Source organism: Oculina patagonica, chromosome 4 (genome assembly GCF_052425735.1).
Source record: "Oculina patagonica isolate OP01 chromosome 4, crgOcupat, whole genome shotgun sequence".
Lineage (NCBI taxonomy): Eukaryota > Metazoa > Cnidaria > Anthozoa > Scleractinia > Oculinidae > Oculina > Oculina patagonica.
The window spans coordinates 11,202,381-11,214,026 of NC_135761.1; the positions used below are offsets into that span (position 1 = coordinate 11,202,381).

At 39.0% G+C, this 11,646-nt stretch overlaps 1 pseudogene across 1 annotated transcript in view; it reads left to right on the top strand.

The window, feature by feature from the left end:
• LOC144651418 (uncharacterized) overlaps positions 1-11,646 on the top strand; it is a 52,125-nt pseudogene that overhangs the window by 4,909 nt on the left and 35,570 nt on the right. The window contains exons 6-15 of the transcript XR_013570312.1: positions 109-234; positions 407-503; positions 907-1,125; positions 1,543-1,919; positions 2,142-2,309; positions 7,745-7,855; positions 8,172-8,291; positions 9,450-9,540; positions 9,656-10,030; positions 10,914-11,590. The product of XR_013570312.1 is annotated as an uncharacterized LOC144651418 (transcript). The remainder of the gene's footprint in view (positions 1-108; positions 235-406; positions 504-906; positions 1,126-1,542; positions 1,920-2,141; positions 2,310-7,744; positions 7,856-8,171; positions 8,292-9,449; positions 9,541-9,655; positions 10,031-10,913; positions 11,591-11,646) is intronic.

The following is an 11,646-nucleotide window of genomic DNA, read 5'->3' on the forward strand; positions in this document are numbered from 1 at the left end:
AGTGTAAAATCTTACCATACAGGAAACTATTGGGACTTAAGTGCACTGTGTACCGTTTCTTTGCACTGTAGCTAGAATGTCACCTTTTTTGTCTATTTCTGTTCACAGGAAGTGCAGTTCAACACAACATTCTATACATCGCCAGTTGTCCTTGTGTCTGTCAATCACTATTACGATCGTAAAGTTAAAAAACACATTTTACCAGAGCACAACATTATCACGGCCTGGGTTGAGGTAGGACATGTATTTATTTATGGCAGTTTGGCCCTCATTGCTGTTTTAAACACCTACGCGTTAACAGCCAAGAGACACTTTTGAACCTGTTAGAGATGCATTTCAACTCTGTTGTAAAAACAATGATAAAAACTCACAATACTTCAGTTAACATTTTATTTTTTCATTTTAGGAAGTTGGACTCACATCCATGCGGATGTGCGTAAAAGACCTGAGTGGAACGGGAGCCCAACACGACCCTTTGTCTGTTAGTTTTGTTGTAATTGGAGGTTAGTTACTAGCTGTTTATAATCTAAAACTTGACTAAAACTAAGGATGGCCTATTAATCAATTGATCACGTTGTAAGTAAGTACAGTAAAAGCGATCTACAAATTAACAATGAGTTATTAATACTGATGATGTTCAGTTATGCACTTATCCTACAGTGCTAAATATAGATCGTTCGCACTTGATGACGGGATTAAAGGCCCGTATATTATGCCCGTCTATTATTGTTACTTAGTTGAGTTTATAAAATCGAATTGTAATGCAGCAAGTCTTGAAAGCGGTAAAAGTACATCTTGGCTTTTTCCAATACTGTTTTGTTTTACAGATATCAATCCGTGCCTAGGTGTGCATTGTCCCTCATTTGGGGTCTGTAAGACTTACTCTTATACTCTTTTGTTTTACAGATCTCAATCCATGTCTGGGCGTGCATTGTCCTTCATTTGGCGTTTGTAAAACTTACAGCGCCCATGAAGCTCGCTGTGTGTGTTATGAAGACTGTCCTTCCTATCAGGACCCAGTGTGCACCGCGAATGGTACAACATACGACAACAAATGCTGGCACGAGTTGAACTACTGTAGAGGACTTGAGAATAATCTTGTGTATCACCCAGGAAGCTGTGAGGGTAAGTCAGGGTGTCTGTTGAATGGTAAAAAAGTAAAATTGTGCTAAACGTTATGAATCTCAAAAGCCAAATGGCTTATGGATGCAAACAGATAACTGTGGGTTTTTGCTGTCTAAAACGACTAGAAGTACTTTTGTTATCTCTTGGATAGAATATCAGCCCACTGCCTGTTGCCCTCTGCACTTTTAACAATTCGAGAATGCTCGTTTATTTTTCTGAGGGAAGAATTATAAGAGTATCGCGTATCATTGCTCAAAAAGGTTTTGTCATCTGTAACTTATTCGCTTGTTCACTGATAAGATATGGTTTAGAAAATGTCAACTTTCTCTTTAAAAATTCTGTTATCATGTTTGCAACTCGAGTTTTGACAACCAAAGCAAATGATTAAAATGAGTCATTTTTTAATTTCTTTAACAGGTTTTCCAATTGAGCGTGGTCGAGTGGAACTTCTTCGTGTTCCAAAGTGGTCTGATTCAAGCTGCCAGACGGTCGCTTTCCCGCCATACCGGTTTTATCCAGACAAGCAAGTTCATGTACAGATAACAGTCAATCACATGGGTCTGAACGATACTGAAACTGTCCACGACGCCATAACTTCCTGGACTGAAAATATCAATACGAAGAATTTCACAGTTTGCGCAATGCAATCTGGGAGAAAGAGAAAGAACTTCAATCCATTTGCGATTGTTGGTTGGCTGGCATATCAGGGAGCACCGGACCAAGGAATGACGGGAGATATAAAGATGAAGAAATGGTGGTCTGGAACAAATTGCGCAGATGTGACTTTTGCCAAGGTTGGATTGTTTTTTTTTTTATTATTCTCTTTTTCTAAGATGTTTTTGTAAAATTTCAACAGATACATCTAATTTTAATTTTTGAAGTGACTGTGCATTGTTTGAAAGTTATGGTTGACGAACAGCATAAACCATTAAAACTTAAAGTAACGCAACGCTATGCAAGTTTTCAAAAAGACATTTAATTTTTTATTTCATCTATCTTATTGTTTCTTAATGCAGGACAAGTTTAAGAAGGAGCCAGTAGTACTCGTGACATCAGAACATCTAAGGACTGGTATTGGGTATGATGCCGCGCTGATCTGGACAGAGGAAGTAACCAAGGACTCATTTAAAGTCTGCCTCCGAGAATTACAAAACTTTGATGGAAAGCATAAAGATATTAGTGTGGTACGTACTTATATCACGACCAATAGTTTAGTTAAGTTATACGTGAAGAAAAAGGTTAACCATTTAACCACCTACAACCCGTTACAAAATTGCAAAAATGCAATAACCGACTTTCATTCTGACCTCTCTCTTTCGCAAGTTGTTGTTCAACTCTTTCTTGTAAATAGTTGTAGCACTTCAGGCCCGTAGGGTGGGGGGTTCGAAGGGTTTGAACGAACCCCCTAACATTTTTGAAGTCGGCAATTTTGGGGGTTTCAAAAATTTACACAAGACAATCAAAAGACTGACCGGTCGATTACACGGACGACTACCTTTCTTGCCAGGATTATCGGAGGAAGCCGCAACATTTTGGCACTATAATGAGAAGTTTTAATCTTTTGGATTGGTTAATTGATGTTATTAAATTTTCAGCCACGGATATTGCATTTCTAGCATTCTAATTGGTTCACTCAATCCCGGTTGTCAGCTCGTATACCTTAGTTTGACCTTATTTGGAAAATGATTGCGTTACTGTTGCCAAGCTAAAATTTTCTGCGGGAAGCGACAGTTCCATCAAAAAATGGTTTTGAACAGCAAATTTGGCGAGCTTTATGAACAAGAAATAATTAGCGGTGCCTACAAAAACCACAGAAATGCCATAGTAAATTTAACTACGCAAAACAAAAGTGTAATTAATAATACTGTACTTTTAAACTGAACGCACAACAAGAGCGAGAGAATAAAGTAGAAAAGCAGCAAATAATTTACGAAAGAACGTCAGACTGACACAGTTTCATTCAGTGTACGTCATAAAACTAGGCTCAGCACTTCAGTAAAGTTTGTTACCTTTCAATCTTGGTTTTGTCCTTTCATACTTCAATAAACCTGTTCCATTTTGAGCTCAGTTTCGCTTCAAATCTTGATGACAGCCGTCGAGCCGTAAAGAAGTACAATGTAAACACTTGCTTCGTTCGACTTGCACAAGACTGGTAAATTCCAGAAAAAGTTTTGCTTCGGATCTTCTCGTAAATCTTAACTGTTGTCACAATTTACAGGATAATTAGACGACTTTAGAGGAGATTGTTTGAGGAAAATCTTCTGAAGAAAACTCTCTTGCTTGCTTTCCTCGTATTTTTCATTCAACTCAAGAAGTGAACACCGCGCCAGAAATTTTCGCGCCTCTTCATTCTATAACTTCGTTTACATCAAAATGAAATGTCCAGTCGATTTAAACTTGAAAAGAATTAGACTAAGAGTCGAGTCGTTATAGCCAACTCGGCGCTTCGCGCCTCGTTGGCTATTTACCACCTCGTATCCAACGCGGGCTCATGGAATAATTGTTAATTAGTCTTGCTTTCCATCCTTGTCGTGGCGCCCACGGCAATAGACCATTTGCATTATGACGTAAAAGCGCAAAGACTTCTGGTAGTTGTAGTTAGGTTCGCGGGAAAACACCATTTCTGGCTTGAAGTTGGACATCCAGGACTTTTATTTTGATCCGAAGTTGAGCTGCTAATTTTACGCTCTTGTCGCTTCGAAATTTGTTTATACATTTATTTTTTCAGTTACCTGTCAAAAATATAGAAAACAGGATGATAGCTTTGGAATGAAAATTGACTGAGTTCTGTGTTTTAACCAAGACAGACAAATGTTGTTCGTGTTCAAGTAAGTTTGATATGTACGTTGTGTGGCGGAGTTGACTTGGTAGAAATTCATTCATCGCGGCCGACAACTTCTCTTCGCAAATAATTTTAGCTTTAAAATATCACAGCTTCAAAAAATCGCGCACTGAAAACAGATTGCTTGAAAGGACGAGTCGAGGATATAACTAAATTTGTGTGGAATCAAGTCAAAGCAAGGCAAGCCATTGACTGTTCATCACCTATTTCCAGACGTTCAACAAACGATCGCTTCCATCGATCGCAGGTGAATTAATTCTTCACTGAAAAGCTTAGAAAATTTACCGTATATCATGATTGCTCGACGGGACGGTCAGTTTAATTTGTTTTTACAGTGAGACAGAGAAACGAGTCAAATAATTTTCCTCGTTCAATCGAGCTTCATCGATGAATCATGAAGGGTCAATCATAAAGGATTTTCAAGCTGATCAATCAAAACTTCCCTGTGCAGTTGAATACAGATTATTTGTTTTTATCTTAAAATTGTATTTTTTCGTCAAATTAGAACTGTAATTACAATATTCTTTAACAAAGAAGTTTTCTTGTTTTTGTACTGGAAATGTCAACTCGTCGAGTAGCAGTTGTTGTTTCAATCCGAGCGAGGGCCGTGCGAGCAAATATAATTTTATTTCCCGGCATAATCTTGTTGTTTAACGATTACTTGTGCGACTCGAAAGGTGAGCCTCAAAGATCTTTACGAGTGTAGACATCATGTACTGTACTTCCCCATGTTTAGAAATGGTAAAATATTGCGTCTTCGTATATTATTTGAAAATACCTGGCAAGCAAAAGTTTTACTGAGGAATTTAATTAAATAACCACGCGACTAAAACCCCATTTACACGCGCAAAAAAATTGGCACGGCACGGCAAATTTTTGGCACCGTGACCAAACCATTTTGGCACGGCACTGCCCATTTACACGACCAAAACAAGAAGGTTCTCTCCTGCTAGGCACGGTACCAATTTTTATCTTGGCACCCCTACTTTCCATCGGTTTCCTTGCCGAGAAATGGCAGCAAAATGTTTTGCTGTGATAGTTCATCGTGCTTTCAGTGCAAAACGCGAATTTTATCGGAAAGGAACGAGTTGTCGACCATTCAACATAATGAAGAGTGTTCAGGGGCAAAACAAATCGACATCTGAAAGGAGTTGACGAAATCAGAAGAAGAAGATTGAAAAGTCTGAAAAATAAATGGCTCTTTGCAGTGATTGTGGAAGTGCCTGACTTACGGTGATTTTTTTAGAGCGGGAGCTTTCTCTTATCTTCTGCCTCGGTGGCATTCTTATCCCCCAGAACTTCTCTTTTTGTACTCTTTTCGCCGACCACGTGACTAAAAGAAACAAAGTCTCTTGGGGCGAGAATGACGCAGTGGCCGCCATTTTCGTAGAAACAACGCATGCGTCACACTTGTTTTCGGCACGGTGCCTCGATTTACCCGTGCCGAGACTACCTCCTGGAGGTAGTCTCGGCACCCCTAAAAAATTGGGCACTGGTGCCACATTTTTTTTGGGACCGGTACGTTTACACGTCGATAATTGGGAGTGCCGTGCCCAAAAATTGTCAGCACGGTGCCAAAAATTTGCCGTGCCGTGCCGATTTTTTTGCGCGTGTAAATGGGGTTTAAGACTCGACTGGAGGAAACACTCGTTGAAACTTCACTACAAAACGCAACCCAGCAAATATACAATTTCTTGCATAACTTTTTTTCATTTTAACGGACTTGGTTTTATACTGAGAGGTTGCTTTTTGCCCTTTAAATGAAGCTACGGGGACGTCTTCTTCGGTGAGAGTAATTTTCTTTACCTCCATCACGATTTTCTTGGGCAAGCCAGCTTGATGACGATTCAAAATTTCCCGCGAACTTAACTACAACTACCAGAAGTCTTTGCGCATTTACGTCATAATGCAAATGGTCTATTAGAACTAGTGTTAGGTGGCTTGATAAGCAAGCATGCGTATTTGTTGTTTTGTGGATTTCTGGACAAAGCTCTTAGTCTAAGACAGTGTGTAAGCATTGTAAAATAAACCTAACCAAAATTTCTGAAAGGTATAGAATTACCCCCGGGAACAAACAGATATTCTGTACTTGCTAAGACATAGAACATTTTCAGTTGTTGTTTCTAAAATACATAATTGTATAACACTCATTCACCCCGCATGTAATTTAAATATTTGTGTTTTGAAAACTGTCTAAATGCACACAGTCATTTCTGAACATTTCAGAATTTCTAGAATGAAAAACTACTTTCCGAAAAGCTAACATTGAAAGGAGATGCACCCCATCTCAGAAATGATGTCAAAATGCAGGAAATGAAACTTGAGAGAATCTAAATTTGCAAAATTTCCTGGGGGAGGGGCATGTCCCTAGACCCCCTAGACCCCCTAGAGGCTCGCGCGCAAAAAAAAATAACCCCCAAAAAATGAAGAACCCCCCTCCACAGAATCCACCCTACGGGCCTGCACTTCGACTTCATAATGTTGCAATGCATGACCTGATTGTTCTAAGCCGACTATATCTAATCCAGGATTTAAGGTGGCCCGAACCTATTTATTTACGTGATGGTTGCATTTTTGAATCGCGCTTTATGGCAGGAAAGATTTCACCGATTTCTTCGAATTTTTGCGTCCTGAATGTAAAATGTTCGAATTTACGGGAAATGGCATTCGATTTTCAGTGGGAATAAAAACTTTTGAGATTTGAACATATTTTCAAAATCTAGTTTTTACCAAAAATGTCCATACATTTAAAACCCGACGACAGATTTCTTCTAAACTTTAGCAAATAAGCCTCAGAACTCTCAAGTTTTGTATCAAGAAATTTCATGACAATCCTGACCATGCAACTCGCTGCACGAAATACTGCTAAAACTTTATTTAAAAATGCTACGCTAATGCATTCATGCCAACTGACGCACAAATAGCGGAACAGTGAAGCCAAATTATCGGTCATCTGCAAGGATAATGATCCCTAAAACCTTATCAAAAAGAAAGTGAGTAATCAGAAACCTGCAGCAAATACAGAAAGCGCAACAAGAAGCACAATTTTATGACGCGTGCAAGGTAAAAATTAATATTTCATATTCATCTCTCCTAACACGTATTCGTTCATTTATTTTCGAAAAAAACTTAGCATAGCAAAAATATAATGAACATCTTAGAAAACCTCTTACCAGTTTTTCGTCACAGTAGGTTCTTATTCTGAGGAGACATAAAACCGCCAAGTTGAGTACTTCCCACCATCCGCTTTTCGACTGCAATGAAAACCCTGTGCCTGATAATATATTCAAGGTAGCTGACTTTGATTTCGCATTCCTTACGGCTAGTTTGCCACTTGGGGATAACAAGTCTCGAAAAACATTAAAACATCATTTTAATAAGAAAACCATTTTCATATTTGAACACTCGCTATGCCCAAGTGGCAAACTGCCCATGCGGAATTCGAAAACAAAGTCAGCTATCATGAATATATTATTGAGCACAAAGGTTCTCGATGCAATCGAAAAGTGGATAGTTAAAAGTACTGAACTTGGCAGCTTTAATTCTCCCCAGAACAGGAACCCACTGTGATGAAAACTGGTAAGGGTTTTTCGTAGATGTTCTTTTTCGCCATGCTAAGATTTTTTTCCAAAATAAAGGAACGAATACGTGTTAGGAGAGATGAATATGAAATATTAATTTTTACCTTGCACGCGTCATAAAATTGTGGTTCTTGTAGCGATGTTTGTGTTTGCTGTAGGTTTCTGATTACTCACTTTCTTTTTGATATATTTGCAGAACTGGTTGGCGTTTTCTAAGCTACACAAGCCGCTCTTTACTGAACATGGCTCTGTTAAGTTTACAAACACCAACCCACCAACAGATGAAAATAACAACGCTTACTGTGAGGTAAGTTTACAGAAATGTGGATGAACACAAAATCAACAGGCTGCGTGGAAGATAGAGAAAGAAAGAAACTTTATCATTGCACTTGTTTACTTTTGGTTAACTCGGACTAATAAGTATTATTACTGTATTGGCAAACAAATTAAGAAGTTCTCAGAAATAATTCCCTGCCTATAACATGCCAAAGTGCATTGAACGTTTAAGAGAGCGCATTTGCAGAAACTACCTTAGCCCGGCTATACAGGTGAATAAAATATGCTTTGATAAAAGTCACTAAAATAACAATGTATTGAGATTTAATTATTTGTTTATATTACAGTTTGTGCAGTTTACACGAAGTTATAACACAACCCCATCAGTTCTTGTATCAGCCAATCACAGCACAACAGCAAGTGGAAACTCGGCACCAGTTCATAACGGCATCACGGCGTGGATTGAGGTAAAACTTTGTTTCATTGTACACGTACACTGACAATTATGGATAAAGCTGTCGATAATAAATCTTAAAGAAAGACATTCAAAACCAAAAAGTAACATTTTAAAATATTTTTTAATCTCGTCGATAATCTATCAGTATCCCAGCTCCCCCTGCGGACATCGACATTAGTAGCAGCAGCAAGTTGTGGCAGTGGTGTTGTTGTGGTACTGTTAGTGAATGAATGGATGACATGAAGAACTTTATTAGAGTGTCAAACCCACCTAGCTATGGAAGATTCCCTTACTAATTTGGGAACACGACCGAAAAATACAAAAATGACACTTGATAATATTAAAAAATGTGTAAAATATAAATCGTTAATCAAATACTAAACTAGTCCAGTCCCTGAACTCTCTCTTCCACGCGCCCTTTATAGGGGTTAAACCCAGGCGCGCGAAGAGATAGTCCGGGATAAATTGCATGCGCATGCTCAGAACGAACCAATCAGAAGCGAGGAGTGTGGCGTCACTTGCTTGGGACGTGGGCGCCAGGTTAAAACTGGCTCGCTCAAATGACGAATTCAACTACGCGACTGAGCGCGCGAATAAATGCAAGAAAAAAATCTGTGCTCAATTGCATCCAAAACCAATTCAATAAACAGCTACAAAATACTAGGAATAGTTGACAGACAGCGATTTTTGTTTTGGCCGTTAGCTTTTAACAGACACTGACTGCAAAGCTTGGCTTTTTAAAGTAATTCCGGTGATCCTGCTATAGTACACGGTCGCGTAGTTGAACTCGTCATCTGTGCGCGCGCGTTTTCAAAACGGCTGCCAAATATGGTTTTCCCTCAATTTTTGGGGAAAAACTGGCGCATGCGCATGCAAGTTATCCTGGACTCTCTCTTCGCGCACCTGGGTTCAGCCCCTATAAAGGGCGCGCGGAAGAGAGAGTTAAGGGACTGGACTAATACTAAACATGCTAATCTAATAATTTTAAAAAAAGTTGGTCTAAAAGTGTAAATATCGAATTATTATCGCTAAAAATGTAATGATACTAAATAAAAATTTAAGATGAGTAGAAGGAACAGCCCTTGCAGCCATCGTCAACTATTGAGTGATGTTGGTGTTGGTGTGGTAATGGTAGTGGTCACTGTTTGTTAACTTTATGCAATTGCAGAACATGAACGCCTCTGGATTCAGAGCCTGTGTTAAAGAATTGTACGAGACAAGATATGATCCTGTGTCAGTTAGCTATGTGGTCCTAACAGGTTAGTGAATACTACTTCTGAACCACTTTTCTTTACTTTGTATCGGGTAACGTCGATATAACCTTCTTTTATCTATTGACAGAAACAGCTGACAAACGTTTGTTATTTTTTGCAGATATCTGTGATCCTGGATGGGACTATTTTAATGGCTTCTGCTACTTTACTAGTCAAACATGTGCCAACTGGACCACAGCATTGCAAAAATGTCGACAAGAAGACTCCGTCCTTGTTGATGTCAACAGCAATGAAGAGAATGTGTACTTGCAGCATCGACACAATGGTGCAAAGTCTTGGCTGGGGTTGAATGATCGATTTGTGGAAGGCAACTTCACTTGGGCGGATCGAGGAGAAGGAAACTTTACGGCTTGGGCTCAAAATCAGCCAAATAATTTCAGAGAAGAAGATTGTGTTCACGCACTTGGTGTGCAACACAGTTACGAGTGGAATGATGTGCGGTGCAGCGATTGTCATCAGTACACTTGTAAGAAAGGTAAGATGTCAATCAGCGTTTTGGTCAAAGCAAGAATCTTAGTTTAATTTTTTTTATATCGAGGGGTATGGTAAAGTTGACTTAGAGATGATCTATCATTCTGTTTTCTTTCGTGTTGTGGAAGAAGGAAGGTCTAAAAAAAGTAAAAGCCGTGAAAGAAAAACATTTTAAATTAGTAGTATCACAAAATATAAGCCATGTAACGGCTATTGAGGAGCAACTGTGGTTGAAGCTATTTACAATTGTCCAATAATTGCATAAGGTTGGAGCGTCCAGAACCAAATTGGAAAATTTAACACATTGTTATTCAACCCTTGGATTTGAGGAATGATCATCTTCTATTTTCTCTTTACAAACAGACTGGCAATGAAATAATGGAAATCATCAGTTTGTTGATATTGTTTTCATTAAATACCAAATTCTCCCAACTAACTTTAAGATAAGATAAGAAAAAAACTTTATTTCTGTGTCTGTGTGTTTAGCCCTTATGGACTAATTGGGGACACAATTAAAATACCTTAAATACTATTAATAATGCTAAGCTAAAAATTATTTAAAATACTTAACTAAAAACTAAAAAAAAAAAAAATAAAAAATGTCTTAAGCGCTACAGAGTTTGCAACAATTACTATTGTTCTCCACGTAGTCCGATAGATTGAGTTTTCTAATTTTGATTCGAAAGGCAGCCACAGTCGGCGATTTTTTCAGGACTGCTTAGAAGAAAAAAGAAATGATTGACACTAAGTAAGGAGAATTACTATATCATTTTTTCTACTTGTATCCAGCCTCTTTTTTCTGTGCGCCATTACACACAAACACGCGTCTTTGATTATATTTATTGTTAAGCTTAGTTTAAACGTAACTCATCTTATCTGTTCAACAGACGTAAATGAATGCGAAAGACAGACAAATGAATGCCATCAGCATGCCAGCTGTACAAATGAACGTGGATTGACTCGTGCAAGTGTAACCATGGTTACATTGTAGATGGCTTGAAATGCCATCATGGTTCCTGTTCTGTGATCAGGAAATACGTCAGCGGTGTAAGCGGAAATTACGTCATAGATCCAGATGGCGCGGGAGGTCAAGCACCATTTACTGTTTTCTGTGACATGAGTGACAAGAATGGAATTGGCGTGACAGTGGTTAGTCACGACAGTGAAAGCAGAACCCACGTGCAGGGATATGAAGCAAAAGGTAGTTACTCACGTGACATCCATTACACAGGAGCGAGTCTGTCTCAACTGGCGAGTCTCACCAGAGTCTCTTCAAACTGTGAACAGTTCATAAAGTATGAATGTGTTTGTTCAGACTTAAGTGGCGGATATGGTTTCTGGGTGTCACGTGATTCAACTAAGATGACATACTGGGGCGGAGCATCACCCGGCAGTGGTAAGTGCGCATGCGGGATGACCAACTCATGCCTAGACTCCTGGCGTGCTTGTAACTGTGATAAGCAAGAGTATGTATGGCGTGAAGACAGCGGTCTCCTCACTGACAAGACACAGCTGCCAGTTAAACAGCTGAGGTTTGGCGATACAGGCGATAGCGGCGAGCAAGGTTATCATACACTGGGAAAATTGAAATGCTATGGCATAGCATAAACGTTGATTTCT